Here is a 19,222-nt window from a genome sequence, read left to right on the forward strand (position 1 = left end):
AAACCAGTGTCGCAATGAAGTCTTCTTTTTCAGGACTAAATCTCTTCATCGAAGGTATAATCTCACATAATTGAAGAAGTAAGGTCCATTTCCAAATAGAGTCGTGGATTTCTAGATTAGTAGGTATTACTGTAAAAAATCCCTTGGCACCAATTGAAAGCTTGAATTGACTCTTAGGTTTCTATTTTACCTGAATCTAACGGGATATATCTTTTTAAATGGCCAAACTCCCAAGAATTTACTTATAAGCGCGTACTCTTGCATGTATTGAATGAACTCCCCAACCTTATTAGATTAGACTTCGTATTTGGGATCCATGGATACTTTCAACAAATAGCTACTTGGTTAATGGTGCTTAGCTTGATTGACATGTTGTTGGTGATATGACTGATCCAGAGTTACATATTCCTTTGAAGAGCTCAAATTCGTGGATTTGTATTTACCAACTGCATGACCATTAGCTACAATCTAGCTGTAGGAGGGATTTTCACTCCCTCTAGTTTATTTTTCCATAGGAAGAGCAGTAGAAGGCAATTAACTACCTCAATATTAGGTTTTGAAGAAAATATATCAAAAAATTACATACCTCTCCTTCACTGAGTACACCAAGTGTCAAAGAAATGTATGTAAATTAAAAAAACATTTTAATCTTCCAATTTTGTTGTCATTTACTATTTTTGAATATATATAATATACACACTTAAAGTATACCAACCTAATCCACCTTAACTCTATATCTACCAAGTGCCCAGAGAAAACAAATCTCTTGAGGTGGTCTCGGTATATCTAGAGTTAAGATGGATCTAGGTTGGCTTTATTTATTTTTATTTTTAATTTTATGTAATTTGACTGAGTCAAAATGTTTATAGGAAAGACATTGCAATATCTCTTCCATACTAGGATAGAGAGCACCTCTTGGCACAATAAATTAGTATATTTATAAAAAGTGTAATATTTCAATAAAATATAAAAATTAAATATGTAAAAGACAAGTATGTATATTGAAAACATATTTTAATATTTAAATTTTGTTGTTATTAATTCCTTTTTTGTTTGTTGACGCATGAAGGAATTTGAACCTAGAATTTCATGTAACATAACACTTGATATATATGTTAAAGGTATTTTAAGGTTTCAATTTTGTTCTCATTTAATATATATATATATATATATATATATATATATATATATATATATAAGATTAAAATACCTTACACACATACATATTACTATGTGACTTAGTATACAAGATTTAGTAGACATTAATCACTTTTATCATTATTAATATAGTTAATTTTTATGATTTTTTTAAAATGTTATCAACGTGAGATGTATCATAGAATAAATGCTTTAATGTCTCTTAACCTTTACCAACCATTTAAAGTTCACTCTCAAACCCATTGAACCCATTTTAACTAATCTTAAACGAATTACACATTTATCATTTTTTATTATGTTTTTTTGAATTTATATTTTTATTATGTTTTTTTGAATTTACATAAGGTAATGTTGTTATAGTGGTAGTAAATTTATAAAATTTATTTATTAAATCGTAAAATTTGTTTCTAAATATTATGTAAATTTATTCTTTTAAATATTATATAATAAGTTACTTTTTAAAATATATCAATAAATTTTCTTAAATAAAATAACAAATAAAGAATTTTTAAGGATAAAAATATATTTCTCACTTTTAAACATAATTCTTTTAAATTAATATAATTTATAAGTGATGTTATTATAATTATTTTTAAAATTGAAATAATAATATTAACATAGATTTATTTATAATTGTAGCGCAACAAATGATCAAATCTCTCTAGATGCAAACATTTTTTTGAGTTCAAAATTCGAGGAAATGTTTGCACCTCTAGAAATTTGACTTCTTTTTTGTTCTTGGTAGATATGGATTTGTTCTATATAATATATACATAGTTGAGGCTGAAATGTTTTATTTATGATTCACATTGTCCACATAAACATGTTAATGTATGCCTCTTCATATTTGAAAATAGAAAATCAATCTCTCTCTCTCTACATATATATATATATATATGATAGATAACCTAAATTTATTGTTATTATTATTTTTAAAATATTATATATGAACTTCATATTAAGAAGGGAATAAATGACACATCTTAAACAAAAAATATTGTTAATTAAAGTTATCAAATTATTAAACCCAAATTATTATTTAAATTTTATAATTATTTTAATACTTTCAAAAAAAAAATATATATATATATAATAAAATAATATTATTTTAATACTTTCAAATATATATATATATATATATATATATATATATATATATATATATATATATATATATAAAATAAAATAATATTATTCTAATATCTTTTTAAGTGAGATAAAATGTCCTAACCTAATGACAATGGACCTTTGTATCAATGGGTTATCATGCTAGTATTAATATAATTAATGGTTTATGATGCGAATATACTTGTCGAATTTAAAAAAAAAAAAAAAAGCAAATATTTAATAAAGTATAATTAATGGTTTATAGTGAGAATATATTTGTTCGGCCTGGAGTATGCCGTAAAACTGCTTCTGCTTGGCTAAGAGCTCGTCTTCCTCGGACGTAAGGAAATAGGTTAACGGCCCAAGACCCAGAGGCATCTGGCAGGAGTGAAAGCCTGCTCCCTTATGGACCACCAGCGGGTTATTATAGGTGGCGTGGTTTTCCTTGATAACAGTGATGAGTCAAACCGACATTCGCGGATAGCAGCCAGAGATGGCTGTCCTCACTGTTGGTTTGACACCTAAGTTTGATAGGTTTTGCCACCTTCGGAAAAAAAAAAAAAAAGAATATACTTGTGATGGATAGACATTTTATATAAATAAAAATAAAAATTCATAAGGTCAATTCTCTTCCCAGTATCTTTTTTAATCGTTACTAATATTTTTAACATGTCATAACTAAGCCATTACACCCAATTTCCATCGATCATATCCCATTACACCCAAACATTTTGACTAAATAGCTACAAGATATCTCCATCATATCACTAAGTGGAATGCGTTACCGTGATAGCTTACCATACACTATAACTGAAATAAAGAAGCACGTCCACATATAATTGACCCTCAATTCTTGAATCGGTTATCACGAATTCTCGAAGAATATAATTCATCCTAAATTCTTGACTATCATGAATTCTCGAAGAATAAGGTCCCCGAGAGTTTATGATAACCGGTATTTGATATTGAAGAATCTCGACCATCATTGTTTCTCAAAGAACTCTATTTTTCTTAAAATTCGAGAGTTCATGGAAACCAGGATAGTCCAAAATTTAAGGTCAATTATAACTGATGTTTGAATATTACTCGAGATATTCAAGACTTAATAACCTTAGTATTAAAGTCATTGTTTAAAGGGAGTTGGAATATATTATTTTTGGCCTGAAATTCTCTAGATATTCAAGAATTTAAGATAACCTTAATATTAAAGATATTGTTTAAAGGGAGTGGCGATAATATATTATTTTTAAAATGAAATTTTCTAGATATTCAAGACTTTAAGATAACCTTAATATTAAAGTCATTGTTTAAAGGGAGTGGCGATAATATATTATTTTTATTGTTTTAGTGTCTTAATCTGGATTTTATTATTAGAAATGGATTCAACATTATTAAAAAAATTTAGTACACTTTAAATTTTACAACTTGATAGTTGTAATTTGGTATTTTAAATTCCAACTAAATTTAACTAAAAGTCTGCCCAAAAAAACCAATATTTTCTGAGCTAAAATGTGTGTTGTTTAGACTCCCCTATTTTAAAGAATGCAAAGTGAATAATTTTAAACATTAAAGATCAATTATATGTGGACATGGGTCTTTAACAAACCTATCACGACATAGTGTTCTACTCATTCACGTGATTCAGATATATTTTGGTAATCATTCAATTTTTTTATTGTAATGGACAGAAGATATATAATTTATATTACTTAGCAGCTTATATCCATTTTAAGTACAGATCTAAAATAAGTTGAGAGGGACCAAATTTCTTTACATGGAGACTTCTTTAGAGTGCAAAATACAATGTTAACTAACAAAACGCTAACTAGAGTATATATAGGACCAAATAAATGTTTTAACCATAGAAACTTAATTTTTTCATGATATTATTCATTTTATTTTTTTAATTATAGCCGACAATATTTATTTATTTAAAACATAATTATTATTTTTATTTTAAAGGGAACGAATGGACAGACAGACTTACACATCCCCTCATACTGATTTGTAGAATGAGCCTCATGACTCAATAATATTAATTTAATGCTTATAGAAATGGTTTATTTGAGGGTGAAGCAATACAATAAATACTTTGTTTATAAAGATGTTAGAAGAATTTTCATTAATTAAGTTATTATGCATAGCTACATTTACTAATATGGTTATGCAAGTTATTGGCCTAGGTGTTTGGGGAGGATTAAGACGTTATCGTTAACTTTAATTGATTATGGTTAAATATATTCCAGTAATGGTTGGGGAGGGTTTATTATGGTTAACATATAGTTGATTATAAATAACCATGGTTGTCCATCTAACTATAGTTGACTATGATAGATTATATTTGACTAGGCATGACAATGGTTAACCATGGTTGTCCATGTTTGATCATTATTGACAATGGTTCACCATGGTTGACTATCATTGGGCCTGATGACTAGGGTTTGACCATGTTGACAATGAGTGAATATGGTTTTCCAAATCTGGTCATGCTTTGCTATAGTTTTCTTTGAGAGATTAGGGCTTTCCATGTTCAAAATGGATGAACATTATTAAACATGTTCAACCACGGTGACCTTGGTTGACAATGGTGACCTTAGTTGACCATGTTGACCTATAGTTGACCTACAGTGACCATTGTTGATCGTGGTGACCTATAATTAACCATGTTCACTTGTAGTGGGCTATACTTGACAATGTTGACATATAGTTGACCATGATGACCTATAGTTGATTATAGTTAACTATCTTGACCATGGTTTACCATGTTAACCATGGTGATCATGGTGATCTTGGTTGACCATGGTGACCATGTTAACCTATAATTGATTATGAATGAACAAAACTTATAAAATGACCATATGAGTTCAAATTGACCATTTGTTGACAATGGTGACCATGGTTGACCATGTTAGGCATGTGACCTTGGTTGGCCATGTTCAACCATGAGCAATAGTTTTTTAGATCTAAATTGTGCAAATTAGGTAAAATTGGACAATTTTTCCTACTCTACAAAATTTAGATCTACAAAATTATCACTCATTATGAATAATTATAGAAATCTCCATTCTCATGTTCAACCATTCTAACCATGGTTGAGCATGGGTTGATAATGGTTATCCAAGGTTGACTATGATTGACCAAATATGACCATGTTTAATCATGGTAGACCAAGGATGACCATGGTTAACTATGGTTGAGCATATTTGACTATGGAAAACTAAGGTTGGCTATGGTTGAAAATGGCTAACAATGTTTGAACATGTCGGTAATATTTGACCATTTTTATAATGGTTGAGTTTATTTAACCATGGTTGAGCTTTATCAAACGTGGTTGATTATGGTTGACTATGGTTAACAATTTATTAACAATGTTTGACCATGTTTAATAATTGTTGAGTTTATTTGACCATGTTTGACATCACCATAGTTGATCCACATGGGCTTTAATCAATATACCTCTGACATATGATGTGCGTTCGTGGCATACTAAACAATACTCATAATTTGACTACATATTGAAAAATACTTCTAAAAATGACATTATTTAACCCACTTAGCAATACGAACCCAATCCACCTTCCCAATTTAAAAAAACCACTTTCATTAGATATTGTAGGCATCCATTTTTTCATTAACATTTTTTTTACCCTTTTATATTTTTTCATTAACGTTGAGCTCCATTTTTTATACCTCACAATATAAAAACTCTTTAACCCCTATATATCACCCAATATATTATGTCATTTCTTCCTCAATATATCCCCCAATATGAACCCACATGGTATAGTATTGCTTCCCCAGTGAATGCCACATAGGTTTATGTTGTCGAACATGTTTTCTTTAGTTAAACTATGCTTAACTACATGTGTACATGGTTGAAGAGATGTCTTTGTTTACCCACAGATGATTATGGTTGACCATGGTTAACCATGATGTCTATCTTGACTTTGGTTGACCATGTTTGACCATGTTGTCCATGTTGACTTTGGTTGACCATGTTTGTCCATGTTATCCATGGTTGACCATGGTTTCCCAAGTTGTCTATGGTTGACTATGCTTTATCATGGATGACCATGGTTAACCAAGATTCAATGATAGTTGATTTAGTAAAACATAGTTGATAATGGTTTCATTCATCACAATGTGATATTTAATTGTGATGAGATTTGTGGATCAACATAATGTGAGAACATTTGTTGTTTGTCACATTTTGATGACGTTTGTTGTTTATCACTTTGTGAAGTCATTTGTTGTTCATTACATTATAATGACATATGTTCTTTGACATCTACCTATATATTATTGTGTTTGACCATGGTTTATCATGATGTCCATGCTATAGGATAAAATGCACGGTGTATGGAGAATGGAGATACCCTCAAGGGTCTTCCTAGGACCCTTGGCAGACTGTAAGATTATCTGCAGCTGTCACAAAGTTACATGCATGTCCATAAACAATAACTAACTATCAAAGCAAGATAGATTCATTACCTCAAGCCTCCGTGTAGATTTGCTGGAGAGCACAATGTAGCTAGGTGGAAGTCCCCTAAGCCGGCTCCAGATCAAGTCCTGCACATAGAAGAGACAAGCATAATCATAGCATACAACCTTGATAACTAATACATGAATATATAAAAGACATCTAGTTACACATAACTAAGCTACTCATGCTAAAAGGTATTGGACAAACAACTAAATGAATGATAGTACCAACACCACGGAGTAGACAGTACAATTGCAGTTCTATATTAATGTCGGAAGAGTGATTACAACCATCTGTTGCATCAGCCTTCCCTTACCCCTCCAGCTCCTCTCTCTCTCTCCCTTCTTACCAACTTCTTATGCTTAGATTTGAGACTATGCTCGACAATCAAGTAAGCTATCCTTTCAAATGATCTGACCTCTATCACAATAGCCCTAGCTTTGCTTATGTAGCAATCGAGTTAGGGTTGCCAAGTTCCTCCATGAGTCTCTTAAGGTAAAAGCAATGATGTTGCCATGCTTTTGAGCTCTTTCCCATTTGCCTCCTTCATTAGTGTTAGAGTCGGTCTGGTCAGTCCTCTGTCAGAGATCAAAATTCTTTATGCATTTCATTTTTAGGAGTCCCGCTCCATTCCCTCAGCTACATTCCGCTAGGGGCATGCCATAATCTGACGGAAAAGGTCATGCTAGTCATTTCCCCCCATGTCTGGATCCTGCTAGCTTAGGTCTTTTGTCAATGATCACCAAAGTCCATGACAGTCAAGGTCTGGTCCTTTAATGGACAAAAGTCATTTTCGATCATTAGGTATAAGGATTAATCAATTTGGTCTTTAAATATGTCTAGTAAAGCCATGCAGGCCAAAGTGAGGCCCTTACAAAGTAATGATTCAGAGAGTTTCATCGTCATATTGATAAACTTCGACTGTTCTTCAAAACTCTGTTTTGAAGAAAAGTCAAACAGTGTCATTTGTGATAAAATTTTCAAAAGGTCGCCAATTGATTTCTTCAGATGCAGTCATGGTTTCCGTGGCCAAATGCCCTGTCATGCAATCCCTGCAAAGAGTGCCGAAAATTTCATCATTTGAGCTAAAATTTCAAAGGGAAAGTGAAAATCAGTGTTGCTTTAAATCAGGGAAAAAGTGTCAAAACATAACATTAGAAAAATGGGTTTTTGAAAAGCAAAGATTTAACCCATGACTTTCAAGTCTTTAAATATAATTTTCCACCAAAATCGAAGTCATTGTGCAAACCAAGTGCTTGGGGAAACATTTCAAACTGTTTGAGTGTGCATCGTGCGTTTTAGAGCAAGATTGGAGGCGATTTCAGGGCGCGGCGCATATAGACAGGGGCGCGGCGCACACAGAGGGCGCGGCGCACACAGAGCCGGCCCACAGTGTATTTTTCTAACTGGCGCGACGCACACCCAGGGCGCAGCGCACTGGGTTTTGCACGCGGCGCACATAGACAAAGCGCTCAAAACCTTGCCAAACTTCCTCAAATCTTTTGTGAAGCCCATCAAATTGCAAGGTAGGCTCTATAACATCACTTGTTTATCAAATTTCATAAATGATATGGTGGTTTTATGCCTATGATTGAATGCAACAAAAACTCATAAAACCAACCACAAGAAAATACCAAAAAGTCATTGTTGCTAGGGTTGTATAAGTGTGGTGTTGATTCCAAGGTTCCATTTTCCTTCCTTACCATTTTTTCCTATCCCCCTATGCTATTGTTTCCTATTCCCACTACCCTAGAATACTACCAAACTCATATTCCTTATCCCTCCACTATTTGGTCAATACAAACACCAAACCCTACCTCATTAAAACCCCAAAAAACCTACCCTATCAAATACCCAAACCCCCTACATATCCCTAAAAAAATTTCTCCCCATAACCCCTATTCCCATCACATTACTCCCCTCCTAATACTCCGTTTGTTTCATTGTTCCCCTTGGTGGCAGATACAACAAAAACAATACCCAGCTTCACCATCATCAAAGGGCAGCCTAAGTACAATACATAAACAGCAGTCATGGCATCTGAGGGTTCATCAGTATGAGGTGGAAACTCACAGTGATATAGCTTCAGGAGAACAGGCTCCTAGGAGACATCACAAGAGTGGAAAACATGTTAGGGATGAGCCAAACACCCTCACTGAATTGCAGGCATGCCCTCTTGCTATGTCATGTTTCCAGCACCTAGCATGTTTTGAATTTTGTCAAAGGGTGGCTAACGTTAGAGTTCATCATGAGTTGGCCCATCTTTTTATGCTTCACCTACATGGAGGTCAGTCTATCTTGGCCAGGGTCACCTTCACATTGACACCCGAAACTATCTCAGTGGCAACAGGCATACCAAATGTTGGAGAACAATGGCATAAGAAGAAGAAGGTGGATAGGCAATACTATGAGCCTTACATTAAGGCCAGTTGTTTGAGGCACCTCACAAGAGTCTTCCCATTCAGATATTTGAAAGATGAGTATGCTCCACTCATGAGGTTGATCATGAAGTACTTCAGTTGTGAGGGGAGGTTCTCTCGCCTATATGCCTATCACATCAGGTTGCTCATGCACTTTACCAGGGTGCGGATGATGAACCTCCCATTTTTCATTTGCAGGAACATAGAGAGGATGAACAATTTCATGCAGCATAAGACCCCTCAGCAGCAGCTTAACAGTGTTTATCACTTTGCTCTTATCCAAATTTTGGTGGATCATCAGTTGGGATTGCAGGGCATTGCTTGGGAGGACTTCATCTCCCGTGACTTCTTCAGCACTCCACAGGTAGTGTCAGAGGCAGAGCATGAGATAGGTGGTCCTTCTCATCAGTATGAGCACCATGAGACCGCTACTATGCCAGTATTCATCACCTATCAGAGAGGCAGTAGACATTTGTTTGCAGCGGCAAAGCGAGTGTTATCTCCACCCGGGGTGGAAGGGGCCTCGCTTCCTACATCGACGACACAGGAACAGGACAGAGGTAAGGAGCCAATGCATGATGAGGGGCCTTCAAGTGAGCCATCAGGTGAACGAGAGACCGAATTCGTTCTCCTTCATGATGATGAGACAGATACAGAACCGACAAATGCAGAGCTTAGAGAGATCATCCAGGAGCAGCAATCAGAGATTGAAGCCTTGTCCCTTGATTTAGAAAGAGCCAAATGGAACATGAAATATCTGGAGTAGAGGAACAAACAGCTTGAGGATCAACGAGCGATCATGGAGCTACAAAACATTCGTGAGCATCGCCAAGCTGCACAAAGGAGAAGAGTTGAGCTCACGTCATTGGAGCAAGAGATCAATGAGGACTGGGAGGCCAATCTCGAGAGAGTTAACATGCACTTGGAGAGGTTGTTGGACAAAGCCGACAAGGACCATGCCTTACTGAGACACATGGCTTTCCATTACAGGGCACAAAATATGAGTGCAAAGGCCCGGATAAAGAGCTTGAAGGAAAAATTGAGCAAAGCAACAAAAGAGGCAAAAGAGGCAAAAGAGCAAGATCGGCTTCGAATCTTGGCTGAAGCTTCCTTGGCACAACATAGCACTTCATAGAGGACCTCCAGCCCAAATTTCAAGAAATTTGGGGAAATTTTGGTCACATGACAAATTTTTGGGCAAAACACAGGTTTTTTCTCCCTGTGCGCCGCGCCACTGGCGCGACGCTAAAAATTGGGAGCTCCAAATGAAGAATGGTTTGCATTTTTGGATTCAGCATGAAAAATCACGACTACTGGTGCTTGGACAAGAAATTTGGGCAAGATCTGAGTCTCCAGGAGGTCAAAAACACCCAAAAAATGACCTCTCTGCCCCTATTTTGACACACAGGAAGTAGTCTTGGGAGAATGAATATTTGGAGGGGCAAATGAGCACCAAATTCAGAAATTCCACTTGGGTTAGAAAGTAGACAGGATAGGATTTCCAACAAGCACACTTGGGCACATTTTGGACTCCTGAAAGTGCCTCAAAATAGGCTCCAAAGTGGCATGGCGCACACAGAAAATGGCACGACGCATATAGGAAAAAAAGCCCAATTTTACCTCTGTTTCGCGAAATTTCGATTTGCGACTTCTCCAAGTGGGCCCGCTCATCTACATTCAGTTTTTTGGCACCTAAGGTGGCATTTAAAGTATTTTCACTCCCGATTGGCTTCTATCCAAGTGGCAAAGGAAGGCAAACGATCACCCAAGCCATTTGTCATGTTTGTAACGCTGCACCTGTAGCTAATGGTTGGCTTTCCACTTCCATTTTGTAATGATTCGAGTAACTCCCCAACCCCTGGGCGTTCTATCTCTTCATGGAACATTCTATATATTGTATGCAAACTCTTTGCAAAGGGTGGGTTGGCTTGAAACTTCTAGGAGACTGTGGGAAAGAAACTCTGTTTCTTCATTGTATATTTTGACAGAGGATTAATGAAAGGCAGCGGCTCTGTTTCATGAGATTCATGTGGTTGTGAGTGTAGCAAATGTGTCTCTTATGTTTCATATGTATTTCGTTATGTTTCACAGTTCATTTCATATTCATTTCCAGTGAAATTTTCTAAGTTAGATAAGGTAGAATTCATTTATATTGCTCTTCCCGTGGGAAAATTTCATGTTCAGTGTTCTTCTTATGTTGAAAAGGATTCATGTACTTATGCCCTTTTCACTCTCCTAAGCAATCTCTCCATTCCGCGTTATTTCGAACTAAATTGCTATACTTTCCGCCAGTCTTGCCTCACGAAATAATCTGTGCCTTTGTATTAAATTCTCTGTTCATTGTTGTCCGTTGGTCCCATACCATCCCAAAAACTCAGTCATTCATAGAGAATTGTTTCTTGTATCCATATTCACTTACTATCATAAGATCAATATTTCATTGTAAGTCATCTCAAACCGTTTCTTTATCTATTTACTGAGCGTGACTCGGAGAGAGCCCTCTCCTGTTCTGGTAGGGCTAGCTACCAGACTGAGCGTGGTTTGTGGTTACCCTGAAATTTTGCCTTCCTTCAGCCTAAGGCAGATTTAGGTGCTAGCAATTAGGATTTAGAAATCCCACAAATAGGTCAAAACTTAGATGTTTCCTTGCTTTTCTAAGTATATTTAGGAGGGAATATAGAGATATTTATGAGTCAATTCGCTCCTTTGACCTCTAGATTCTCATTAGGATCCACTAACGCTATCCCTAAACCAATAAGTAGAGTTAGTAGGGTCACTAACGCTCCCTTAGGCTTACAAAGAAGCTTTATAAAGCATGTTGTTAGTGTAAAGCTAGCGTTAGTGTGGAAACAAGGCTTGTGATCTTGGTCTTTGCTTCAGCTATCATGTGTTTCTCCTCTGAGCTGATGAGGAGGTCATTTTGCTGTATAACAGATGCCCCCTAAAGTGTGAGATCAAAGGCTGCGACGATGGCTGAAATACTTTACTTAACTGTAATTTTCCTTCTTTGACAAAAAGAGAGAGAGGATCGGAGCTTCGAGCAGTACGGGAAACCTGATACAACACATATATATAAAACAACTAAAATCATGTCCTGAGTCGGGCATTCCCACGCTCAGTAGCTATGTCAGAGTGATTTTCTCATAAAAGAGATATGACGATGCTGGCTGTCGATAAGCACAATGCGGATCTGGTGTCATAATAGGATCATTCTGATGAGCTATCTCCAAAAAATAATATATGCAACTTGGGAGAGGAAACAAGGCTGAGTGATGTAAGCCTCTACCCAAGGTCTTGATTTCCGCTTCACCGAACAGCATAGATCGATACATGTGAATATATGCGTTGATGTTGAACATGCACGAAATCGTCTGATTACAAGTCAGTAATGGAGACTGTTAACATACGCGAGGAAGGTCACCAATAATAGTGATGGTCTCCAAGATACACAGTACAATCTAGCAAGTGTGAAATTTTTTTTTGTCGTCGAACACCTGTAGAATCGCTTAACCAAGAGCCAATAATGAGAACTCCTAGTCAAACACAAGGTGACCTACCACTAATGTCTGCAAGTACCAAGGCACTGAATGTGTTTTTACGTTGTCTTTCAAGATAGAGTGTTGAAGCCAATAGGAAGATACCTATCAAAAGGTAGGCAATAATGTGTCCTACATCAATCGACACGAAATGGGACAAGAATGATTTATTTTTTGAGGAATCTTTGAGCATTGGGTCTAAATGACAGAGGGCATGATGAAAGGATAGGCTTGATGGATTGATGGAGGAAACAAAAGGTTAACCCTTGAACAATAGAAGGCACGACAACGATTTTACCCATGCAGCACTAGACTCATGAACACCAAAGAGTGTTAGGATACAGAGATGCAATAACATCGAGGTATTTAGGCTAAACTCATAGGATGGTAGGATTCATATTGAGAGGTCATCAAAAGGAAGGTTTATCTAAGGGAGTGCCATGTTCAAGGGAACAACTACTACCAAACCACACTTTCTAATACTGAATGTAGTTATATTGTCTACTTTCCCCATCTGATTAGTTTAGTGAGTCCTGACAGGTAAACTCATCGATCTTTTCATATTTTAAGAGTCTAAAAAAGGACCACAAAAAGAGAGACTCTATGCTCTATCTGATTAGTTTAATGAGTCCAGACAGGCAAAATCGTCGATCTTTTCATGTTTTAAGAGTCTGAAAAGGATCGTAAAAAGAACGACTCTATCATTCATCTGTGTAATTTAATGAGTCCAGATGAGATAACTCATCCATCTTTTCATATTTTAAGAGTCTGAAAAGGACCGCAGAAAGAGTGACTCTCTCATTCATCTGTGTACTTTAATCAGTCTAGATGAGATAACTCAGTGGTCTTTTCATATTTAGAGAGTTTGAAAAGATCATAGAGAACGACTCCAAGGTGGTCCCTTTGTCATAGTTTTTAACCGAGTGCGACAAAAGTTTAATAGTTTACCCAGATTGGTTACTTTTTCATGAGTTGATTTATTGAGTCTGAATAAAGAGAAACCTATGCTCAATAGATGTTGACCTCATTTTGTTACGAGTACGAGGAGATGGACTAAACTCGATATTCGTTGTCAATTTTTAATGAGTCACACAACGACAAACTCAATACCTTCATCAAATTTTAACGAGTCAAATGAATAAAACTCAAGGTATCCTTTTCAGTTTATTAAGCAAGGAAAAATAGGTAAAATAACTGCTCATTCCTTCTTCATATATTTAACGGGCCTGAAGAAGGGGAAAAACTCGGGGATTTTTTCGATTTAAGAGCGAGAAATGGTCCCAAAAAAGCAAGTGCTCTGGTTGCTGTTGTAGATATTTAATGAGCCCGGTGACAAAAACTCGAGATTTTTCAATTTAACGAGTGAGAAAAGTAACTAAAAGAATGCTCGGGTCATCTTTATAAATTTTTAACGAGCCTAAAGAAAAAAAATCGGGATTTTTTTTTTTTTTTTTTTTTTTTTTTTTTTTTTTTTTTTTTTTTTTTCAGTTTTATGAGCTAGAAAAAAGTGCCTAAAAAGAATGCTCTAATGATCTTTTTCAGTTTAATGAGCTAGAAAAAGAGTGAAAAAGAGTTGATCGAACTATCGTCGTATGTGTTTAACGAGCCCAACGATGAAAAACTCGGGGATTTTTCAGTTCAAGAGCAAGAAAAAGGCTCAAAAAAGAACATGTTCATACCTTATTTGTAGTAGTTTAACGAGCCCAAAGAAGGAGACTCGAGGATTTTCGGATTAACGAGCAAGAAAAATACCGTAAAAAGAATGCTTGACCTTCTTTGTGGTAGTTTAACGAGCCCGAAGAAGGAGACTCGAGGATTTTCAGATTAACGAGCACGAAAAATAAAATAAAAAGAATGCTCAACCTTTCTTGATCTCATGCTTGACAATAGAAGGGTCTATGCCATGCATTTCCTTATAAGAACAAGGGAAAACATTGCGGAAGTCCTTAAAAGGGTAGGTGAAGCTTGCAATTTCCTCAAGATTGAAATTGGCTTCAATCTGTATGTTTTCCACGATCCTTATCTTGACTGAAATATCGATGAGGAATGTATTTAAAATATTTCCCATGTTTCCCTCCAAGTCCAAAGCTTGGATAGTCGTATAAGGTGACGAAATGATTTCAGGTGCATCAGGTGACAGGATTTGAAGAGGCATCATGTCCGAATTAGATATCGAAACACGATGGTGCGAGTCCTCCCAAGGTCGCTCTTCTAAACTCATGTTATCTCTAATAGTTTCGTTCGTAGGTAGGACTTGATTGAGGGGATCGAAAGAAGGAGTAGTTATGGGAGGGGCAGTGGTACCGTTGGCCGTGACAAAAGTGACCGAAGACTCAGATGCAGATTGAATGGCTTTCTAGGCCAATTCAGTTGGTGACAGCGACATTTGTTCTCCGTAAGTGCCAATGTCTGAAGGAGCCGGTAGGATCCATGGATCGGTTGGTTCATGAGGAATGGATGAAAGCATATTGACCATCTGTGGAACCTTTTGGCAATTGAACAGGGAAACAACCCATCAGGGAAGAAGTATTCAGTATACCGGTACTGATACTGACGTTAGAGTCATGTGCACCACCCACTAAGGGTACAGAGTTGCTAGGTAATGGGGAGTAATCTGGGGTGCAAAAGGACAACTGGTCCACTGTGACTAGCTTTCCATCTAAGGGAAATAGGATGATATAGAAGACCAAAGACACAATGGAATTCATGGCGTAAGTCCAAGTGTGGCCCAAAAGTAGATTATAGTCGAGCTTATGATCCACGACTTCGATATCCACCATTGCCATTTTCCCACTCAGAGTGATGGGGTAGTCAGCAAGGTAACCTTTTGGGATGAAAGTGTGGTTGTCGAAAGCTTTAAGGGAGTTCGACAATGGGGATAGGGTTGGAGAACCCAAAGTGAGCCAACATGAAGCCAGCATGATGCAAGTAGAAGCACCTTCGTCAATGATAGTTCTATGTATACATTTACCTTTCGAAAATATTTGCACCTAAAATGCAAGCTGGTGTGAAAGGGGAGGTTTACACTTTTCAATGTCGAAAATTGCAAGCATGGAATCCTGTGGGTCGATACCACCAATGGCCAAAAGAAAAGCTTTCCTTTGTGCTGTACATGTTTGTAAGACTTCGAGCGCCGACATAGCCATTGGCACTTGCGCTAAGTCTTCTACAACACTGTAGTTTTGGGCGGCACGTGCAGATGTATTGTGTGTTGTGCATTGAAGTACCCCTTTAGGGGGGCGAATCACAAGGTCAGCAACTGGCCTTTCAATATGAAAATCATTAGGCAGCGATGGGTTTTGACTTGAGGAAGGTTCCTCTGCATGAGCGACAGGAGCTCCATAAGATTTGGCTCTGGTTTGTAGATCTACCATTTCAAAGGTGTAAATGGTAGAGGGTCCTTCACCAACTGAAGGATGTTGCAAACCACCATTGCCCCCTTGCGGGGGTTGGGGTTGGTTTGCAATAAGGTGTTGTTGCTACTAAGCGGGGAAAGGATTATTCAAGATAGCATGGGTCCTTCCGGTGTGCTTTTTAGCAATGAAATCTGTGCATTCCTAAAGATGCGAACACAGATATGTCATGTGGTCTTGTGCACAGATTTTTCAAGGGAATCAGGTGGGTTTATCCTTTCCATCATCAGGAGGTGCAGCAACCTTCTGCTTTGGGTTTTGCTGCTTTGTTGACTGCTCCTTAGAAGGAGTGGTCTCTTTCTTATTCTTCTTGTTCTTACCATTGGGTTTTTGCGTAAACTGCACAGAGTTTAACGCGGTGGTAGGAAGAGCAGTCAATTTGGTATATGGGTCCACTGACATCTGGGAAATGTGACCTCTGTGTTGTTTTACAACATCCCCAGAGGTTGTGCCAATAATCCCATCGGCGTGCGCTTTAGGGTGCTGAGTAAGGGAAGCATTGGAGTTGCAAGGGGCATTGGGGATTATGTTGTAAAGAGTGCCAGACTATGAATATATCAGATCTAAGTGTTGGGCATGACGTATGGATTGGTCTTTTGTGACCACACCACCTAAGGCGACATCCTTAGCAATTTGGGGGAGTAGGGACTTGCAGAACTAGTCCGCCAAGAGATAGTCTAGGAGGGGAGCTTTAACTAACCTTTGCCTATGTCTCCATTCATGTATATGATCAGAGAAGTGAGTGTCGGTATCCTGACGTAATGAAGTGAGGAGTTTCATCCTAGTCTCATAGCGGATGGGTAGCTGGAAGTTCTTTAAGAATTCCATCGCTAGAGCGTCAAAGGTATTGACTGACGCACATGGTAACTCGATGCACCACTTGGCTGCATTGCCAGTAAGGGTGCGGGAAATAGACGTAATTGGATACTATCATCCACCATAGAGTTAGAAATGCAACAAATATGATAGGTGGTGATATGGGTACCTGGATCCTCCCCTTGTTTCCCTTTGAACTTGGGGATGTCTGTTTATATTTTATGCAGGATTGGTGTCCAGAGTAAGTTATGATAGATGGGGTCATTTGTTAGTTTGTACAAGTCGTGGATATACAAAGTTGCCAAGAAAGGCAGAGTGTGTGATGTCCCCGACTCTGACCAAGGCAATAACATATGACTTGAGGATCCTTTCAGTCCTCCCATCATTTGAGTCCCAACATTATACATAGGTTGCGTGGTATAGTAGTTTCCTTGGGGTATGGAATTATAATGTGGATTTCCATGAGGATTGTGATGCTGGGGTATAGCATTGCCCCCAGGATAAGAAGTGCCCCCTTTACTCATTTGAGGCTGTGAGTAGGGTGTCCCCATGGATTGGTTGGGACCTCCTTGAGGATTCCCACCTGCCGCAGAACTAACCATATGTCCTTGACTGACATAAGGAGTGCTCATGTCAATCAGTGACTGACCATGTATGCTTGAAAATGGAGGGGGAACTATTACGTTCCCTATCGGTATATGCATATTTGGAGTGCCCCCAGATACTTAAATCTGGGGGTTAGAATTATACAATGGATGCCAACCATATTGTTGGTTGAAGGGACCTATGCTAAATTTGTATGTAGCACTTGTGGAAGGTATAGAGTTTGACACTAAAGGGGTGGAACCCGGCATAGGCTAGGTTCCACTCGTGGAGGGTGTCATGTGAGGGTTTGTACCTGGGACAAATGGGATAGCAAGGTTCGCCATCAACGGTGTGGTAGTGACTGTCGACTGGGGAAGTGGTGGGGGACCAAAAGTGTCCAAAAAGTTCCATGACCCATTAGTCGTCGATGGGATGGATGGAAATGTTCCAACTGAAGACACAGGGGGTACAAGTGCAACGTGAACCAAGAGTGGGTCCAATAGATTCGTGATCAGAGGGTTATAGGGAGGAAGAAATCCTGCAGTAAAGAAATCCTCTGGTAAGCTTGAATTGTCAATTGTCCAAACAGATTCTATGTGAGATCTCGGAGACTGATTTCCCAAAGATGGGGAATTCGGTTCACTAGAGCTCGGCGGATCTTCCACAATGAGTGGAGGAAGTCCTAACAATCGTCTAGATTGACGACAAGGGCTAGATGTAGCCACGATGACCAATAATTTTTATCAATAAATTTTATCGTGATATTTATTAAAGTCTCAATGATAACACTTGGGCACCTAAAGAAATAAAAAATACACTAAGTGAATCAATCAGAAAATAGAGGGAAATGACCCTGTCTGATAAGCACCGATCACTAGAGATGAAACCCAGTATCACAATGAATAACAGAGAGGTTTGGCCAAATGTACAGTTATGGTTACTCTAGAGCTTCGCCCGAACCTCAGATTGAGGGGCCAAGTACTCTCGTGAAGACGAGCACCCTCCCAAAAACTGAAGACAGAGTAGGTCCGTCTATGTTAGGTACCAAGGAAGCCCGCCCCAGTCACCTTGTGTAAGTCCCTAAAAGTATGACCACTAAGGATACCTCAGATCACAGACACTATCGGGGGGGGACATAGTCACAGACAGTACGCTGTGTGGGAAGGATACCTGAGTCCCCGACTCAGCTCCGAAATCCTTGAAGGGATCCCCAATACACAAAATATCCAAAGGAGTTATAAGCAAAGGCGGGCTACCTTCACTTACAGTTTGATTTTGTCTCGTATTTAGCTCCGCTTTTACTGGAGTGGTCCCGGTAGTATGAGTGCAGAAGGAATTTTCTCTCTTTTAATGACACTAGTTTTGGTTTCTGATCTTGGGAAGTTTACTCACAGTGCCTATCCCAAGATCCTAGCCTGAACTAATCTTTGTTTTCTCTATAAAGAGTTACTGATTCATTTTAGGTATATTTTATGTGTATTTTTTTAGTGTCTTCAGTAGGGGTGTTGACGTATGATATTTGGTGGGACTCTGACTCAAAATCATGCAAAAGACAATGCTTGAAAATATTCAATTCGATGAAATAAGTTGTATTCTACAAGTGAGAGTCTTTCATACATTCATATTTGTTCCATGCATCCTAGTCATTATAACACTAGCATAACCAACATAAATCTTTCCAATGCTTTCTAACAACTATTTGAA

Source organism: Pinus tabuliformis, chromosome 8 (genome assembly GCF_031772625.1).
Source record: "Pinus tabuliformis cultivar Carrire ecotype Pingquan chromosome 8, CPIR1, whole genome shotgun sequence".
Taxonomy (NCBI): Eukaryota; Viridiplantae; Streptophyta; class Pinopsida; order Pinales; family Pinaceae; genus Pinus; species Pinus tabuliformis.